Raw genomic sequence first — 11,600 nt, forward strand, 5'->3', positions numbered from 1 at the left:
TCCCCAGTTGCACTGCTTTCCGATTTTTACTTTTCTTTTCTTCCCTGTGGGCTTTTCTCGAACAGTTGTTCCTTCTGTTTAATTTGTCCAGGCCTCAGTCTTCACTTCTGCCTTTCAGAACAAATCGATTGGCAACCTATGTGTCTAGAAGATACGTGTCTAATTTTTTCTACTACTACTACTACTACTACTACTACTAATACTACTAATAATAATAATAATAATAATAATAATAATAATAATAATAATAAAATCTCTTATTGTTATTATCATAATAAGCATCCGTCCAACACTAAATGAGATCTGCGCAAGTGAGAGGAGGAATATTTTCTCCCTTTTATGTACTCTTGGTCGGTGCTTCCACAAGCGACTTTTATGGTTTAACTACTTCAAGGCAAACGCATCCAGCAAACGGCATTCCATCTGAGGAAATCACTGTTTTACGCAGATGAACGACGAATCCGAATCATGAAAACCTACGAATGCCTATGAAAGCGACTTAGGAATAAGTTAGCAATCGTACTAACTGCCCGAAGTTAGAAGCGAGAGCCCAGTAATTGGCTGGAGACTTCTGTCTGTCTGCGCTGGGACGTGGCAACTTGGCACGCCCGTCTCTGAATCGGAGTGTGTGGCTGGTCCGTTGTAAACTAGGCTTAGTTCGCTATTAGCATCTGCCGCTGCGAAAGGCGCTCCGCAGACAGGATTAGTACCGGAGGAGCTTCCTTATTTGTTATCGTCCCGCTCGTCTTGAGAGAGAGAGAGAGAGAGAGAGAGAGGGACGAGGAGAGCGGGCATGGACCACAAACGCAATATTGGTCATGTGTGTATTCCGTCTTAATGCTTCACAGTGATGCCTTAACTGCTAGATTTTTTCTTATTTTTGTGTTTACTGTCGGAGCAGTTGTCAATCTACATTCATTTCAGTATCGTTTGAGATTTATTCTGAGAACATCAGTGCAACCATATGCCTACAGCCCATAGAAACAATCATTATCACATCAACCATATGTGGCGTAAGATGGTTTTACCATCAAAATAAGCAAATATCAAACAGACCCAGAACGGCAATTCATCAATATTACTGTCTATATAATCACACTTGTTACACGAGGAACAACACTTATCGCAAAGTGTGTCGGCGAAGAAATATCTGTGCGAAGTGAAGAAAACAGTTCATTTTCACTGAATTTCCGGAAGAAAAGGTAAGCCTCATTATTTCAGTTCAAAATATACGGTATACCAATTTCTTTAACTTCACGAAAAGAATTCAATCACTGAAACTTGACCAAAGCTTAACCTGTCATTACTGATTCATATACTATTATTAATGGTTGTTTTTTCTTAAGTAGTGGTCAAAGTTGTTATGGAAACAAGTATTCATATATAGATTAATAAAAATGAATAAAGAAATTCGGCGACTAAACGAGTGGCATAAAACTTGACTATCGGTATTTGACTTTATTGGGAAAACGCTGCTGGTGTTCATTAGAGGACTTGATGAATAAATTCCTAAAAATTTTTAAATGATAATTAAAGGTGCCTGTAATTAAAGTTCAAAATATTCAGATATCATTTACAAATATTATAACCTACGGCTAATTTTTGTTTAATTCTTCAACAGAGAGTAACTCTGGTTATTGATGAGAATATTTTATAGAAATTAGAGCCCCACACTATAATGAATAAAATTTGAAATTACGAGTTAGAATAATAGAACGAGTGCATGCAGCAGGTTAATCATAATGTTAGTGACGATGACGGTGATAGTGACATTTCAAATAAATGTGAATCTAAAATATAATAATGAGATTATATATATATATATATATATATATATATATATATATATATATATATATATATATATATATGTATATATATATATATATATATATATATATATATATATATATATATATATATATATATATATATATATATATATATATATATATAAATGAAGACAATGCCACGAAGATAAGAGAAACGACGGAGTAGTGCTAGGCCTTTCGACTTATTGTCTACTAAGTAAAGGACAGTAAGTCGAAAGGCCTAGCACCCACTCCGTCGTTTCTCTTTCCTTCGTGGCATTGCCTTATTTTTTTATATATTCATCACGTTCCATATTTTTCGTGATTCAGATATATATATATATATATATATATATATATATATATATATATATATATATATATATATATGTATATATATATATACACACACATATACACACACACATATATGTATATATATATATATATATATATAATATATATACACACACACAAGCAGAAGGACAGATTAATACACCTATACATAATTAGCTTGGTAGCTTGTTGAGGAGAAGTTCCCATAACAGACACCATAAATCAGTGTCGCATTCCGATCCCCACTTACCGTTCGTAACACGAGACCCAAGGATGGAATGGAGGCGGGTGGATTATGAAGTCCAGAAATACTGTTCCTATTTAATCATTCAATATTGCAAATCTTCTGAGGCTGACGTGATATTCCGATGATCACTGGTACACTGAACTGCTTTGCGAGAACTGTTGCCACACTGACTGTGAGCAATCTACGTATCCCTCTACTTTTTTTTAATTCCTTCGCTACTTTTGATACTTATGTGTCTATTATGCCTCCATCAAGCACTGCTACTTTATGGTGTGCGCCTAATTTATTCCGCAGAAGTCCACCTCCCCTCTCTTGGCCAACAACGCAACTTCTGTTATTTAGATTTGATAACTACGCTAACTGCGAAACTTGAGTCTTGCTATTGTTACTTGAAAGTGTCTAACAAGTATAGACGCCCATTTGAAAAGCTTCAGTTTTACGTGCTTATTCTGTTCATACAGGATTCATCAGATATTTCTGTCCGTCACAAAATATTTGCAATAGTGTGCTATCCAGTTAATTACATAAGTTATTTGTGAATCATTACACGTTCATCAGATATAAGCTAGTCCTGGTTCAGCTGAGCCCCTTTTATTATAACTTCTCGGTTACTGTTGAAATAACATCATTACTATTATTATCATTATTATTTACTATTATTCGATGATACTACCGAGACATTCCTCAACGTCTACAGTAACATGTATATGACAATGGGGCATCAGAAGCTTTGTATTAGTTTCCTGACCGCGATTTTTAATCCGCTCTCTGAGAAACAGCCTTTACTAGACTTTTGTCATTACTGTCCAGTGGTCTGCAAATCGTCTGTCTTTAATATCTGAGATCCCTGCAGTCTGTTTTTCTCAAACCATCTGATCTTTCTGTACTCATAAAGAAGGTAATTACTACTAATTAAGAAGGTAAGTTTAATTGCAATTCTTTTCGAGGAATTAGTCGACTTACGTAAGTATAAATCGTCTACTGTTGCCAACTGAAGATCCTCACTTGGGGAATAAAAGAGGCAATAGGGTGAATTATGACTGCCTGCGGGTAGCAAGTTGACTTGACGCACGAATATGTATGGGGTTTTCAAATAGCACTTTAGTGACTGTATATTTGTTAGTGCTAGCAAAGGTACTGTTGCAAAGGCTACCTCTCCTGCAGTTGGTAAAACTTACTGAGTTTCTAAAACATCTTAGTGAAGAATGGTATGAGAGAAAAGAAACTGATCAGTTACAAATACCTATTTTCATTCATAAATATTTGAAAGTGCTTCATCCGAAACCGAACGCAGTCATTTGACTTAACCGGAATAACCTTTTCCCTGTCATCACACTGTAAGTGGTGCATGCAGACGCTGACTTGAACACATATGTCTTTTGGGCTAAGTGCAGTGAGTGCACTATCAAATCGTGATGATTTTTTCAGAGGTGAAAGGTGCTGATTTTTGGGGGTAAAACTTTTCCTATAATAATAATAATAATAATAATAATAATAATAATAATAATAATAATAATAATAATAATAATAATAATAATAATAATAATGACAGCCTTGATTCATTAACATGTCCCTTTAACGACTGCCGCCCTCAGTAAATGTGTTAAGGAATAAATGACTTTGGACAGCTGTTATCCAATTACCTGCTGCTATAAATTAATTCGTCAATATAAACTCAATGCACAAGAACACTAAGGAGAGATACAATCACAAGAATGTGTGGAGTGACTGTGGCTCCTGGGACATACTTGAACTGACAAAGGCAATAGCTTTAAATAACTTTAGCATTGCCGAAGCAACAAAGGCAACTCCACTCTTGTCAGTATTATTCCTAGTATCTCCTTGAGAACATACGGAAATAACAGAGGGGTTCTGTAAAAAAAATGAAAGTGGTTTTCGCAGAATATAACTTTTTAGTTTTCTGTAAAAAACTATTGAGATGGCTGTTTGTCTGTCCGTTCGCACTTTTGCTGTCCGCCCTCAGATCTTAAACACTACTGAGGCTAGAGGGCTGCAAATTGGTATGTTGATCATCCACCTTCCAATCATCAAACACACCAAATTGCAGCCCTCTAGCCTCAGTGGTTTTTATTTCATTTAATGTTAAATTTAGCCATGACCGTGCGTCTGGCACCTCTGTAGGTGCCAACAACGCAGGTCACCACCGGGCCGTGGCTGAAACTTTCAGTTTCATGGGCCGCGGCTGAGAGTTTCATGGGCCGTGGCTGAGTGTTTCATACAGCATTATACGCTGTACAGAAAACTTCATTGCGTCGAAAGAAACTTCGCCGCATTTTTTACTTGTTTTTTATTAATCTGCATTACTGAAATAATCACAATTAAACTATTGGATAGATAGGCATCTTGCAGTAATATACGCTAACTCTAAATTCGAGGTGTGTTAATATAAAATAGGCAGTCTACTCACTATTTTTCACTGGACTCGACTGTATTTTTTTTATTTCTTTGCGCTATCTTGAACGTTATCGTAGATATCCTAGGTCTTAGTCTCGAGAAGAACAAAAAATAAAAAAAAACAACCTTTTAGAGTCGCTGAAACAACATTAACCTTTGCGTCTTCCTAGATAAGTGAGGAGATAATAACAATAATAATAATAATAATAATAATAATAATAATAATAATAATAATAATAATAATAATAACAACGACGACGACAAAACAAAATAATAATAACAATAATGTAATAATAATAATAATAATAATAATAATAATAATAATAATAATAATAATAATAATAATAATAATAATAATAATAATAATACTTAAAAAAAGATGACCCAGGTGCACTCAGTCTGATCTCGAAATAAGGTGACAAAAGATTCTGCCATTTGTACTGGAACTAATGTAGATTTTTTCTGTCTAAATGACACTGCAGTGACAAAGATGAAACTTTAAGAGGTTTCGTTTTCCCATTAAGTCCTACTGTACTTCTATTTAAAATTACTCTATTTTGAAAGTTTTCGAGTTGTTCAGTTTCAAAGTCATGAGATGAAAATAACAAAAAACAGTATTTTAATCTAAAAAATAAATCCACATTTTATATCTAGTAGTAAATACGTTAGGCTTTTGGACCTCTTTTTCCAGATATCTGAAATTGATATGGGAAAGAAAAGTAAAATAAATGTTTAAAGGTTTGTTTTCTCTAAGAGAGTTTCACGAATTACAGAATGTTCTGTTGCTAATTCTCCTTCGGAATCTTGACATGTTTTGGATGCTGGTAATAGTACACACCTCAGAAATATCAAGCGGTATAACATGAGCACAAAATATATGCTAACTTAGTCTAGACAAAACCTTGGATATAATAAGTAACTCAAAATACCTAAATGCCTCCTACTGCCAGATAGAATAAGCTTTATTATTATTATTATTATTATTATTATTATTATTATTATTATTATTTTATTATTATTATTATTATTGTTATTATTATTGTTATTATTATTGTTATTATTATTATTATTATTATTATTATTATTATTATTATTATTTCAGTTCACATGGAACAAGCACACAGGGGACATTGACTTGAAATTCAGGCTTCCAAAGAATGTTGGTTTCAACCTCCCGCCACAGATCCCACACCGCGGCAGTAACTGATCATGATATAGAGCCAGTGATTTTACAGCACCCTGGGGTAGACGCGAATCCACAACATCTGAATGGCAGTCTTCGACACTAACCACTATACCAGCGGACCCCTAAAAAGCCAAACAGACAAATGAAATGACCTACTCCTACTGCTGGAATTCGGGTCCATAAAGGCATTAATCAATATCACTTGAAACACTAGAGTAACTCGACTTTTAAAAATAGAAACTGCGTTATTTCTCTCCCAATTTAACATATGGCGTGAAATTACCAAAACATCCCGGCACTTACGTAAGCGAAAACACTATTCTAACCTTTAAACACTACACTAACCTTAGCCAAGGATAAATGCGAAGAGGCAATAAAAATACAAATCACCGAGACAAACAAGAGGGTCATTAGAATGCTTTCATTTAGCCCTGTGATTTGCGCTATTTTTGTGGAGGTGTAACTGAGCTTCAAATGACACTGATGACGGAAGGGAAAACTCACCTGCGTGAGTGACTATAACTCCTCTTCTTTCGTCTTTTAAAGGACTAAATCAGTCAACTCTTAAATCGGTCAAACGCTTATCAAAAGTGGGAGAAGAAGTGGGCACTTAGTGTAGTCAAAGGATGCTTGAATTTAACGTTTTATGACCATCTTCTGGGTAATTTATGACTAAGGGCAATGCCACCCAAGAGACCCTCACGTGATTCGGGAGAGTTTTAACTATCATTGTATTCTGCAACCTAGGCGAATCCTTACAAACCACAACAGAAAAATAAAACTGAAAACCAGGTAGAAAAATATTAAATTAACAAAGAAAGGAAAAGGGATTAGTAATCAGGGCCGCGCTTTGTTAAATGGGTCGACGTTGCAACGCCACATTACAGGTATCTAGTCAGTCATCCATGGTATATGAGTTCTGACCTTAAACGCTGAAGAAAGACCGATTCGTTCGTCAGTCAATTATATTAAAGCTTCCTCAATTTTACTGGAAGTTTCTGATCAACGTTTGGCTAACTCATTGCCGCAACCTAAAAATGGTTTTCGAAAATTATCAGAAATTGGATTTCAGCAAAAAAAAAATTATGTCTACACCCAAAATGATTTCGAATCATTTTAATTAAGATACGAAAGTATCTTTGAGAGATTTCACCCTTTCCTTCAAATAAACCATGAGTGGTTTCATATATGGGATCATTTCTTAAGACTGTAGGATAACAGGTTTTTCGATATAGGATATTACCTTTTATTTTAGTATTAAGTTGGGGACGGGGAGGGAGGGTTAAGGAAGAGGAACTTTTATTGTCTCTATCTACACTCAAAACTTCTTATCTGTAATTACTGAATACGTAAATAGCACGTTATCTCACTTTACTGCACAAAATGTTGCAGAAATTCTACTTGAATCTGTAGCGAATATTGGCCCCTTCTTTTTCAAAACTTATATAATCCCTGAAAATGGCTCAAAGAATACTTTCATTTCTAGGGAGATTAGTAATCTGCTTGGAATGAGTATCTTCAAGTGCACCAGACGTGGAGTAGCGCTATTGAGCGCTACTCAAGATACCATAAATGTCGCTTCAACTGTCGTGGTCAAGTATAGCCTTCAAACGAGTACCTTAAACAATCGTCTTCAAGATTTAAGGAAAAATCCACCAGTCTTAAAAATAAAGTACTATTTTTATTCGGGTGGAGTTGTATGAAATGATATCATTCATATTCTTTTTCACTCTAAACGATCACACTGAATACAATTCATTCTCCAAGTCACGTTAAACTGTCATGACTCAATAAATTACTGAATGTTTTAAATAACCATACTTTCAACTATTTTCGAATTAGGAAACATCGTTATTTAATTATCTGTTTATTTATTTTGAAAGTTTTCGTCTCTTGTTAGCGATATACAATTTCATATTCATCTCTACAAAAACACCATATGGTACGTAGTCAGCATCTGTCAGAAATCAGGTCTTGACGAGAGCTAAAAGAAGCTTAGTCTCAACCATTGACACATTTCTCTTGTGTTGCTTATTATAAGTAAAAAAATACGCAATACTGTGTACCCATTGACCTGGCAAGGCCATTCAGGTTTATTCAAAGGGGTAGCGAGCAGCCAAGACTCTTACATAAAATATTCTGTTTGTTACGATAGTAACGAAATTAATCATTTTTAGTACCCTCTTTGCGGTTGAAAAAGAATATCCAGTGTTAACTTGCTCATTAAAATGATAGGCATGAAGACTTCATTTTAAATTTATGTCTGACTTTGTGACTTGATACTGCTCTCTCTCTCTCTCTCTCTCTCTCTCTCTCTCTCTCTCTCTCTTTTTTATTTTTGCCATTGAATAAATTGTTTACTTTCTCTATCACAAAATAAAACAAATAAAAATCGAAGTCTGGGAGACTGTGATTGCGTCATGACAAAAATAGGTGGCTGCTCAATTCTCTCTCTCTCTCTCTCTCTCTCTCTCTCTCTCGTTTTTATTTTTGCCGTAGAATAAATTGTTTACTTTCTCTATCACAAAATGAAACAAATAAAAATCGAAGTCTGAGAGATTGTGATTGCGTCATGACAAAAATAGGTGGCTGCTCAATTCTCTCTCTCTCTCTCTCTCTCTTTTATTTTACACTCTGTCCCCTGAATTAGTAATCTACCGGTCGACTGAAGAACGTGGAAAAATTCCGCAACTGTAATCATGTTTGTTAAGTTTCTGCGAAAATCACCTCGAACTGGCGTAATTACATTCAAGAGATTTAGTTAATGAAATAAAGATATAAACACCAAGTGTCTTCGTTCATATGAGAGGAATGTACACCAATCTCATTATTAAAAAATAATTATTCATCATATGTAAATCTTATGGTTCTTATGGTCTTAAAAAGAGATTTTGTCCAGGCAAATGGTTGAGTATGCCATCGAAAGACAAGGCGCATTGGGCTTGTTAATAAGATACATGGACTTCATAACTGTATTATGGCGAGCTACTAAACGAAATGTTTATTAATATCACTGATAACTGAAGGTGAGGAAACATAGGGTATTGTCAAGTAAAAAGTTTTTCGAAGAAATACATCTAAGAATAAATCCAGGCACCATTATCGTAGCACTCAGGATCACTATCAATTAGTTACTCTATTTCTTTAGCCAGTAGAAACAAAGGTAATTTTAAATAATACATGACAAACCAGGTATTTAAGCTAAATGCAAAGTATCAGTTACTTCGCGCAAAAGTCTGTCGTTTCAACTTCCCAAACAATATAAACAATGAGAGAGAGAGAGAGAGAGAGAGAGAGAGAGAGCAGTATCGAATCACAAAATCGTAGAAATTAATTCAAAACGATTTAATTTCTTGAAGGGGAATATTTGCCACTAAATAATTACTTATGGGGTAAGATTGCGAACGGAATTGTTTCCTTTACGAGTTCTGAAATAAAATTTCTGTTTTCGCTCTCTTTCTCTACATCATCTTCAGATATTTGAAGATTTTCTCTCTCTCTCTCTCTCTCTCTCTCTCTCTCTCTCTCTCTCTCTCTCTCTCTCTCTCTCTTTCGCAGTATAAATTCCTGTTTATTGATTTTCTTTTGACGAAGCTGTCATATCCAATCACCCAAGACACAATGCAATAAAGCAGAGAATTTCCCAGAGACAAAAATCATGATTCGTGTATTTCTTCTTGACGTCTCATCACCGACCCTCCCAGAGACATCAAGCGACCCTAACCAAGTTACATCAAGAGAATATCGAGTTATCCAACCTATTACGTCAAGAGAAATAGGAATGAACATCACAAAAAAAAAAAAAAGCAACTAATCAAGCTCAAAGATTATGGGCTTAAACGTTCAATTTACGTGACCCCTTTCATTATCTTATTAAACGATGGAATTCTTCGTCGGTTATATAACAATTTACATCTGGGAAGGAATATCCGAGGCAGGATTCAAGTGATACAAATGGGTCTGCTCAGTTCGTTTAGTAACATTATCAAGCAACAGCCGAGGATAGTGACGAGGCATTTACCTCATTACTCCGTTAAATGTCATCGTTTTCTAAATTTCATTCGGTTGCAAAGTAAAAAGGAACTGAATAACGCTCCATGGTAGCTGGTCATATCAACGCTTTTGGTATTCACTCTACAGTCTTTTAGAGACAGTTATAAAATCACTTACTATCCATTTCGGGGACCGCGAGTCATCGTTTTTCTCAAATATCTTTCAAACTAATTATTTGATCGAAATGGTACTTTGACACTGCACAAGACACCTCCCGCTAAATTTTGGTAATATAGTGCATTGTCAAATGGTGTTAGTTAAGGCGTTTACTCTTGACTTTTAAAGGTAAAGTCGCATGAGTCAGCAGGACTAATCTACACAATCGAACGTCCGCTATCCCCCATGGACAGGAAAGGGGAGGGGGCGGAGAAGGGGAGGCCAGGAAAGTGGGTTGAGGGAGGGATGAGGAGGGGAAGGGAGGGGGAGGGACGGGTTGGGGATAAAGGACGTTCGAATGCATAGTTTGGCAATGCTTGGCAACACCATGTAAGTCCAGAGTAAACGTCGTAACTAAAACCATTTGACAATGCACTATATTACCAAAAATTAGCGGGAGGTGTCTTGTGTACTGTGTCAAAGTACCATTTCGATCAAATAATTAGTTTGAAAGATATTTGAGAAAAATGATGACTTGCTGTCCCTAAAATGGATAGTAATGCGCATTCAAGATTATCATAACAATTATTGATCAGTATCGATCTTTGAAACTTGAAACAAAGCCACCGCAGTTTGGTTTTAATGTCTCCCCTATGAAGAGGGAACATGACGCTCCGAAAAGTTAAGTATACCTTAGTTTAACCAGACCACTGAGCTGATTAACAGCTCTCCTATGGCTGGCCTGAAGGATTAGACTTATTTTACGTGGCTAAGAACCAACTGGTTACCTAACAACGGGACCTACAGCTTATTGTGGAATCCGAACCACATTATAGCGAGAAATTAATTTCCATCACCAGAAATGAATTCCTCTAATTCTTCATTGGCCGGCCGGAGAATCGAACGCGGGCCTAGGAGAGTGCTAGGCGAGTACGATATCGACCCATCCAATGACGCTCCGAAACTGCATGTGCTTCCGAGTATATTTGTTCTCCAGCTTGTGGTTTTTTAAGACACCAATCGTTACTGTGATATTGCAGAGCAACATCAAAGGCGGACCCGCTACAAAATACCTTAAAGTCTCAGTTTTTCAGCTAGTAAGGTGTTGTCTGAAGCAGGTCTGTTTCCTTTGATATCCAGTTCCATTCGCTTAACTTATTACGTGAGTTGACACTTAATCTATAACCACTGTAGTAATGAAAATAAAGACATTCATCCAGGTATCATATTTCCCTTGGACTCAGTTTGCCTGCCCAGTCTCTTGTCGTTCCATTTCTATGTAAAGTTGAACATTAGTCAGTCATGAAGAGGTATATGGAAATATATCCATTGTACGGAAAAAATGTAAATATATATTTTATTCTTTGACAGGTTTCATGGTACTGGCGAGGCTCTGCAGTTACTATCCTAGTGCATGCTTGAGTGTGAAAATTAAGTTTGTTTCTGGGAAAGACAA

At 35.7% G+C, this 11,600-nt stretch overlaps 1 protein-coding gene across 1 annotated transcript in view; it reads left to right on the top strand.

The window, feature by feature from the left end:
• Positions 1 to 647: 647 nt before the first annotated feature.
• LOC136833426 (G-protein coupled receptor GRL101-like) overlaps positions 648 to 11,600 on the top strand; it is a 144,465-nt gene continuing 133,512 nt past the window's right edge. The window contains 1 exon segment of the mRNA XM_067095570.1: positions 648 to 1,202. The gene's annotated coding sequence lies outside the window, so the exon portion shown is untranslated.

This window comes from Macrobrachium rosenbergii, chromosome 51 (assembly GCF_040412425.1).
Source record: "Macrobrachium rosenbergii isolate ZJJX-2024 chromosome 51, ASM4041242v1, whole genome shotgun sequence".
NCBI lineage: Eukaryota > Metazoa > Arthropoda > Malacostraca > Decapoda > Palaemonidae > Macrobrachium > Macrobrachium rosenbergii.